Source organism: Dama dama, chromosome X (genome assembly GCF_033118175.1).
Source record: "Dama dama isolate Ldn47 chromosome X, ASM3311817v1, whole genome shotgun sequence".
Classification (NCBI taxonomy): Eukaryota; Metazoa; Chordata; class Mammalia; order Artiodactyla; family Cervidae; genus Dama; species Dama dama.
This window is the reverse complement of record NC_083714.1, coordinates 75,571,357-75,579,039: the sequence shown is the minus strand read 5'-3', so window position 1 is coordinate 75,579,039 and position 7,683 is coordinate 75,571,357. Positions and strand designations below refer to the sequence as shown.

Genomic DNA, 7,683 nt, shown 5'->3' with positions numbered 1-7,683 from the left:
TGAATTTGTAGGAGAGAAAGTGGTCTCCCCGTCCTACTCCTCCGCCATCTTGGCTCCTCCCTCAGTTCATCTATGTATTCTTACCACCTCTTCTTAATATCTTCTGCTTCTGTTAGGTCCATACTATTTTTGCCCTTTATTGTGACTATCTTATATGAAATGTTCCCTTAGTATTTTTAATTTTCTTGAAGAGATATCTAGTCTTTCCCATTTTATTGCTTTCCTATATATCTGGATAGTTCACTCAAAACATTTTATTGTCTCTCCTTGCTATTCTCTGGAACTCTGCATTCAGATGTGTATATCTTTCTTCTCCTTTGCCTTTAGTTTCTCTTCTTTTCTCAGCTATTTGTAAGCCCTCCTCAGGCAACAATTTTGCCATTTTGCATTTCTTTTTCTTACGGATGACTTTGATTACTGCCTCCTGTACAATGTTACAAACCTCGATTTATAGTTTTTCAGGCAGTCTGTCGATCACATCTAATCCCTTGAATTTATTTTTAATTTCCATTGTATTATCATAAGGGATTTGATTTAGGGTTTACTTGAATGGTCTAGTGGTTTTCCCTATTTTCTCCAATATAAGAATAAGGAGTTCAGTAAGGGGTGCAATAAGGGGTTCATGACATGACCTGATCAGCTTCTGATCTTGTTTTTGCTGACTGTATAGAGCTTCTCTATCTTTGGCTACAAATAATATAATCAGTCTGATTTTGGTATTCACCATTTGGTGATGTCCATATGGTTCACTGATTCCTAAAATGTAAATGTTCACTCTTGAGCTCTCCTGTTAGACCACTTCCGATTGTGTTGATTCATGAACTCAACATTCCAGGTCCCTAATGCAATATTGTTCTTATAGCTTGGGTCTTTACTTTCACCACCAGACACATCTGCACCTCAGCATTGTTTCTACTTTGGTTCAGCTTCTTCATTCCTTCTGGAACTACTTCTTAGCTCTTCTCTAGTAGCATATCAGACATGCTCCAACGTGGGTGACCTATCTTTCAGTGTCATATGTTTTTGGTCTTTATTCAGTTCATGGCATCCCCTGGCAAGTATACTGGGATGGTTTGCCATCCCCCCCTCCAGTGGATCACTTTTTGTCAGAACCCTCCACTATGACCCGTCTGTCTTGGGTGGTCCTACACAGCATGGCTCCTAACTTCATTAAGTTACACAAGCCCCTTCACCACAACAAGGCAGTGATCAATGAAGGGGAGAAATTCCCTTCATAGAGACCTTACTCAGCTGACAAAGGTCTGTATAGTCAAGGCTATGGTCTTCTCAGTGGTCATGTATGGTTGTGAGAGCTGGACCATAAAGAAGGCAGAACACCAGAGAGTTGAGACTTTCAAACTATGGTGCTGGAGAAGACTCTTGAAATTCCCTTGGACAGCAAGGAGATCAAATCAGTCAATCTTAAGGGAAATCAACACTGCATACTCATTGGAAGGACTGATACTGAAGCTGAAGCTCCAGTATTTTGGTCATCTGATGCAAACAGCTGACTCATTGGAAAAGTCCTTGATGCTGGGAAAGATTGAGGGCAAAACAAGAAGAGGGCATCAGAGAATGAGATGGCTGGATGGCATCACCAATGCAATGAACATGAACTTGGGCAAACTTCAGGAGATGGTGAGGGACAAGGAGGCATGGCCTTCTGCAATCTATGGGGTCACAAAGAGCTGGACACAACTGGGCAACTGAGAAACAACAACATGGCAGCTCTTTCTTTGGTTTTTTTTTAAAGAAACTTCCATTCTATTCTCCATAGTGACTGAGCCAATTTATGATCGCACCAACAGTGTAGGAGGGTTTACCTCTCTCCACGTCATCTCCAGCATTTACTATCTGTCCATTTTTTGATGACAGCCATTTTGACTCTGGGGTCATATCTATCTCACTGTAGTTTTCCTTTGCATTTCTCTAATAATGCTATGTTGAACATCTTTTCATGTGCTTCTTGACCATCTGTATGTCTTCTTTGGAAAAGTATCTCTTTAAATCTTCTGCCCATTTTTAATTAAAATTTTAAATTAAAAAAAATTTTTTTTTGTTTGTTTCAGTGATGTTAGGTTTCTTGAGCTGTTTGTAGATTTTGGAGACTAATCCCTTGTCAGTCACATCATTTGCAAACATTTTCTCCCAATATGAGGGTTGTCTTTTCATTTATTATTTCTTTTGCTGTGCAATAGCTTTTGAGTTCAAGTATATTCTATTTGTTTATTTTTTTATTTTTGTTCCATTATTCTGGGAGAGTATACATATAAAAAATTACTTCCATGATTTGTGTCAGAGAGTGTTCTGTCTATGTTTTCCTCTGGGAGTTTGTTTGTTTTAGTTTTAGGTTTTTTTTTTTTTTTTTTTTTTTTGGTGTAGAATATTTATTTATTTATTCCATGGAACATTCAAAGTTTAGATCAGTGGGAATTTTAATCAAAGAATTGTACATTTTCTTCCCATATATATGACTTTCTATTAGGAAATGACATTGTGATCCATTTCACTACAATATTACAAACTATTTACAAGAAAATGTTAAAAATAACTCAAACATGAAAGGCAAGATGGGGGTGAAATAAACTGTTTTTTTCCAGAAATCTATACTCCAGTGCCCACAGCACACAATAAGAGAGCCAAAACAAAGTTCCCCTTGATCACAAGTTTCCAAGGAATTGGAGTAGGGGAAGATATCAGATGAAAATGGTGGTATGAAGGGGGATGGCTGTTATTAGCAGCACTGCTTCAATCCCAGTTTATTTTGCATGAAATACCCTCTCTTTTATGTGCAGTGAATTCTGAACAAGGCTAAACTTTAGGATATTCCTTGAACTGAAATTAAAAATACCCTGACAGTGAAAGCAACTCTTTCACCTAAGCTGAAGAAGAGCCTCTTTCTCCATGAACCACTGATGTGAACAGAAGCCTGATCTAGTATCCAAAGCTGTTACAGCAGCCCTTCCATCTCTTTCATGAAAGCCTCATATACATCGTCCTTAGTCTGCATCCACACGGGAACAGATGGGCCAGATCTGGGCGCTGTTTTGGCAAGAGGCACAGCAGAATCATCCTCTGACTTTCTCTGGGGAGCAGCAGCAGCCCCTTTATTCTCCCAATGCACCCGCAGTGCGGTGGGCACGAATCGTGTGATCTCTCCCTTGGGATTAGTGATCTGTGGCTTGGCACTGATGGTTGCCGTAGCTTTCTTCTAGATGGTGGCTGTGCTTGTGTCATCCACCTTGGGTTGCTCGATCAAGTTGGGGGGAGCACTTAGAACCCCCGGGTTGGGTAAGGGAACTGGTGGGAAAAGCCCAGGTGGGGCAGGTCCAAGAGGAGGCACCAGAGGTGGGCACATCATACCAGGACGCGGTGGAGGGATACCTGGAGGTGCAGGGGGAGGTAGCTGTGGTGGGGGTCCCCGAGGAGGAGGGCCAGGGGGCAGACCTGGAGGTGGACCTGGGGGAGGGCCAGGGGGCCTACTTGGTGGTGGGCCTGGAGGTAAAAGTCGGGGTAGAGGCCCTCAGAGTCCCGTCATTCCAGGTGGTCTCAGGAAGGGAGGAGTTCCTGGAGGTGGTCCAGGAGGAAGGCCTGTAGGTGGTCCAGGTGGCCGTAAAGGTGGAGCAGGTGGCGGTCCAAGGGGAGGTGGTCCTGGCATGGGTGTGCTTGTATCTGAGATGGAGGAACAGACTGTGGAGGGGCTTGCTGCTGGGAAGCTGCAGACGTGCCATCAGAGAGAGACTCCTCCTTATGCTGTTTCTGTGACTGCTTTTCTGCTTCGGAATCATCCAACTCTTCATCATCGTCCTCTGAAAACTCCTTGACTTCTCATCCCTCCTCAGGGATTTCCTGACCTGCCATTCGAAGCATCATGGCTTGGAGAGGAGTCAGCTCCTTCATGTTCTTCTTCTTCTTTCTAGATTTTCCAGGCATATCTGCAAACCGTACACTCAGACCTGATTTTTTTTTCCTTCATTGTTTTCTCTCTCAGTGTCATCACAGTGTACAAATTCATCCCCTTCACTTTCTCCATCGGATCTGTCACTGTCGCTGTCATCAGTACTGTCGTCATGTTTATCCTGGTCCATGTCTTCAGGACAGCCATCATCTTCACTGGTGCTAGAAACATCATCGTCATGACCCGGCTGAGGAAGTTCAGGATTATATAGCATGCCTTCATCTCGCCTATGAGCGGGAAGATCTACGGCAAAGCCCACTTTGCGGCCATACATTTGTAAGACTTAAGGAGGAGGTGGGGCCAGGGGAGGACCTGGAGGTTCCCTGCCAGGGGGCAAACGTGGAACGCCATGTCCAAGAAGAGGAAGTATAGAAACTGCCCGAGTTGGAGGTCCATAGGCTGAGGTCTTCATAAGGATGGAGGGTGGCTGTGCCCCAGGAAGTGGAATGTCCTGGATCAAGATGTTGGAAGGAGCATGCAGCATATCTGGCAGAGGAATACTCTCCACTTCCACATGCTGGACATTCTTGACAGCATCAAAATATTGGCTAAGTTGAGCCCTCTTCTGTTCATATTCTACTTCTAGCTTTCTCAATTCTTTGTAAATATCTGGATTCTCTTTCTCATAGAGTCGTAGAATACATTCAAATGTTTCACATAGCTTTTTACGCTTATCTTTCAGCACTTTCCCATTTAACTGTGGCTGCTGCACTGGGTTAAACTCCATTTCATCCAATTTTTCCACGTCCCGGATAATTTGTTTGGGATCCTTTATCTTTAAAACTGTAGCTCGTACCATCATGCACTATTTTTTGTTCTTTAATTCTCTTTTTCCGAGCTTCTTTTCTGGCTTGGTCTATAGGGTTCATAAATTTTCCACTTTTGGTGGATGACGTGGATCTCTGCCCCATGTTGAAGTTGTTTGATTTACTTGCTTGTTTAAAAAATAAAACCTAAAACGCTTCTGCTGGGCTCCTGGGGCTATGAGAAGTGGGGAGGGGACGATTCTCGGCCCGTTTGACTTTGTAGGGGCCTTCACCTCGGCCTTTCAGTAAACCACCCAACCACCACCATCTTGAAACCTCGAGCCCCTCCCCTCTGGGAGTTTTATAGTGCTCAGTCTCACATTTAGGTCTATCATCCATTTTGAATTTATTTTTGTGTATGGTGTTAAAGAATGATCTAATTTCATTTTTAAAATGTAGCTGTCCATTATTTCTAGCACCATTTGGTGAAGAGGCTGTCTTTCCAACATGTACAGTCTTGCCTCCTTTTTCATAGGTTAACTGACCATAGCTGCATGTGTATATGTGTGTGTGTGTGTGTGTGTGTTTTCCCTTAGTTTTCTATCCTGCTCCATTTATCTATTTCCTATTTTTGTGCCAGTACCATGTTGTTTTGAAGAATGTAGCTTTGTCATACAGTCTGAAGTCAGGGACCTGATTCTTCTAGCTTCGATTTTCTTTCTCAATATTGTTTTCACTACTGAGGGTCTTTTGTGTCTCCATTGAACTTTTAGATTTTTTTGTTCTAGTTCTGTGAAAAAATGTCATTGGTAATTTGATAGAGATGGCATTAAATTTGTTGATTCCCTTGATCTGTATAACTAATGATTCTTCTAGTCCAAGAACGTGGTATATCTTTCCACCTTCTTGTGTCATCTTCAATTTCTTTCATCAGCATCTTAATGATTTTCAGAGTACAAGTCTTTTGTCTCCTTGCATGTGTATGTGCTCTGTCCCTTCAGTCATGTCTGACCCTTTGTGACCCTATGGACTGGAGCCTGCCAGGCTCCTCAGTGCATGGGATTCTCCAGGCAAGAATACTGGATTGGGTTGCCATGTTCTCCTCCTGGGGATATTCCCAACCCAGGGATTGAACCTGCATCTCTTACATCTCCTGCATTGGCAGATGCATTCTTTACCACTAGTGCCACCTGGGAAGCCCTTTGTATCCTTAGGCAGGTATATTTCTAGGTATTTTGCTCTTTTTGATGTGATAGTAAAGAGGATCAATTGTTTAATTTCTGATCTTTCATTGTTAGTGTTTAGAAATGCAACAGATTTCTGGGTATTAATTTTATATCTTGCAAGTTTTCTAAATTATTTGATGAGCTTTGGTAGTTTTCTGATACAATATAAGGATTTTCTATGTATAGGATCATGTCATCTTCAAACAGTGGCTATTTTTCTTCTTCTTTTACAGTTTGAATTCCTTTTATTTATTTATTTATTTATATTTTCTGATTACTATGGCTAGGGCTTCTAAAACTATGCTGAATGAAACTGACAAGAGTGGACATCCTTCTTTGCTCCTGATCATAGAGGAAATGCTTCAAACTTTGCACTGTTTAGTATGTTCTTAGCTGTAGGTTTGTCATATATGGCCTTAATCTTTTGATGTATGTTCCCTCTATGCCCACCTAAATAATGTCTTTAATAAGGGTTCTGGGAAACCTTGAGAGCTACATATAAAAAAAAAATCAAATTAGAAAATTCTTTAATATCATACACAAAAATAAACTCAAAATTGATTAAAAACCTAAATGTAAGACTAGATACATAAGGATAAGGAAGCTGTGGTACATATATACTATGGAATATTACTCAGCCATTAAAAAGGATTCATTCGAATCAGTTCTAATGAGATGGATGAAACTGGAGCCCATTATACAGAGTGAAGTAAACCAGAAAGATAAAGACCAATACAGTATACTAATGCATATATATGGAATTTAAAAAGATGGTAACGATAACCCTATATGCAAAACAGAAAAAGAGACACAGATGTACAGAACATACATTTAGACTCTGTGGGAGAAGGAGAGGGTGGGATGTTCAGACAGAACATCATTGAAACAAGTATACTATCAAGGGTGAAACAGATCACCAGTCCAGGTTGGATGCATGAAACAAGTGCTCGGGGCTGGTGCACTGGGAAGACCCAGAGGGATGTGATGGAGAGGGAGGTGGGAGGGGGGATTGGGACAGGGAACACATGTAAATCCATAGCTGATTCATGTCAATGTATGGCAAAAACCACTACAATATTGTAAAGTAATTAGCCTCCAACTAATAAAAATAAATGAAAAAAAAACTAGATAAAATAATACTCATAGATGGAAACATAGGCAGAATACACTTTGGCATAAATCACAGCAAGAGTGTTCTTGATCTACCTCCTAGTGTAATGGAAATAAAAGCAAAAGTAAACAAATTGGATTTAATTACACTCAAAAGCTTTGCACAGCAAAGGGAACCATTAAAAAATCCAAAAAGCCAGCCCTCAAATTGGGAGAAAGTATTTGCAAATGATCCAGCAGACAAGGGTGTCCTCTCCAAAATTTACAAACAGTTCAATATCTAAAAAACAAAGTGACCAATCAAAAAATGGGCAGAAAACCTAAAGAGACATTTCTCCAAAGAAGATATACAGATGGCCAAGAAGCACATAAAAATATATTCAACGTCACTAATATTAGAAAAATACAAATCAAAACTACAATGAAACATCACTTCACACCGATCAGAATGGTCATCACCAAAAAATCTACAAACAATAAATTAGGGAGAGTATGTGGAGAAAAGGGACTTGGTGGAAATGGAAATCCATACAGCCACTATGGAGAACAATATTGAAGTTCCTTAAAACAGTAAAAATAAAGTTATCATGAGATCCAGCAATCCCATTCCTGGGCATATATCCTGATAAAAACATGGTTTGAA

The 7,683-nt window shown here is 40.8% G+C and overlaps 1 pseudogene; it reads right to left on the bottom strand.

Annotated features, from left to right (window-relative positions):
* Positions 1-2,950: 2,950 nt before the first annotated feature.
* LOC133053164 (WW domain-binding protein 11-like) lies at positions 2,951-4,869 on the bottom strand (annotated as a pseudogene).
* Between the last annotated feature and the right edge of the window lie 2,814 nt (positions 4,870-7,683).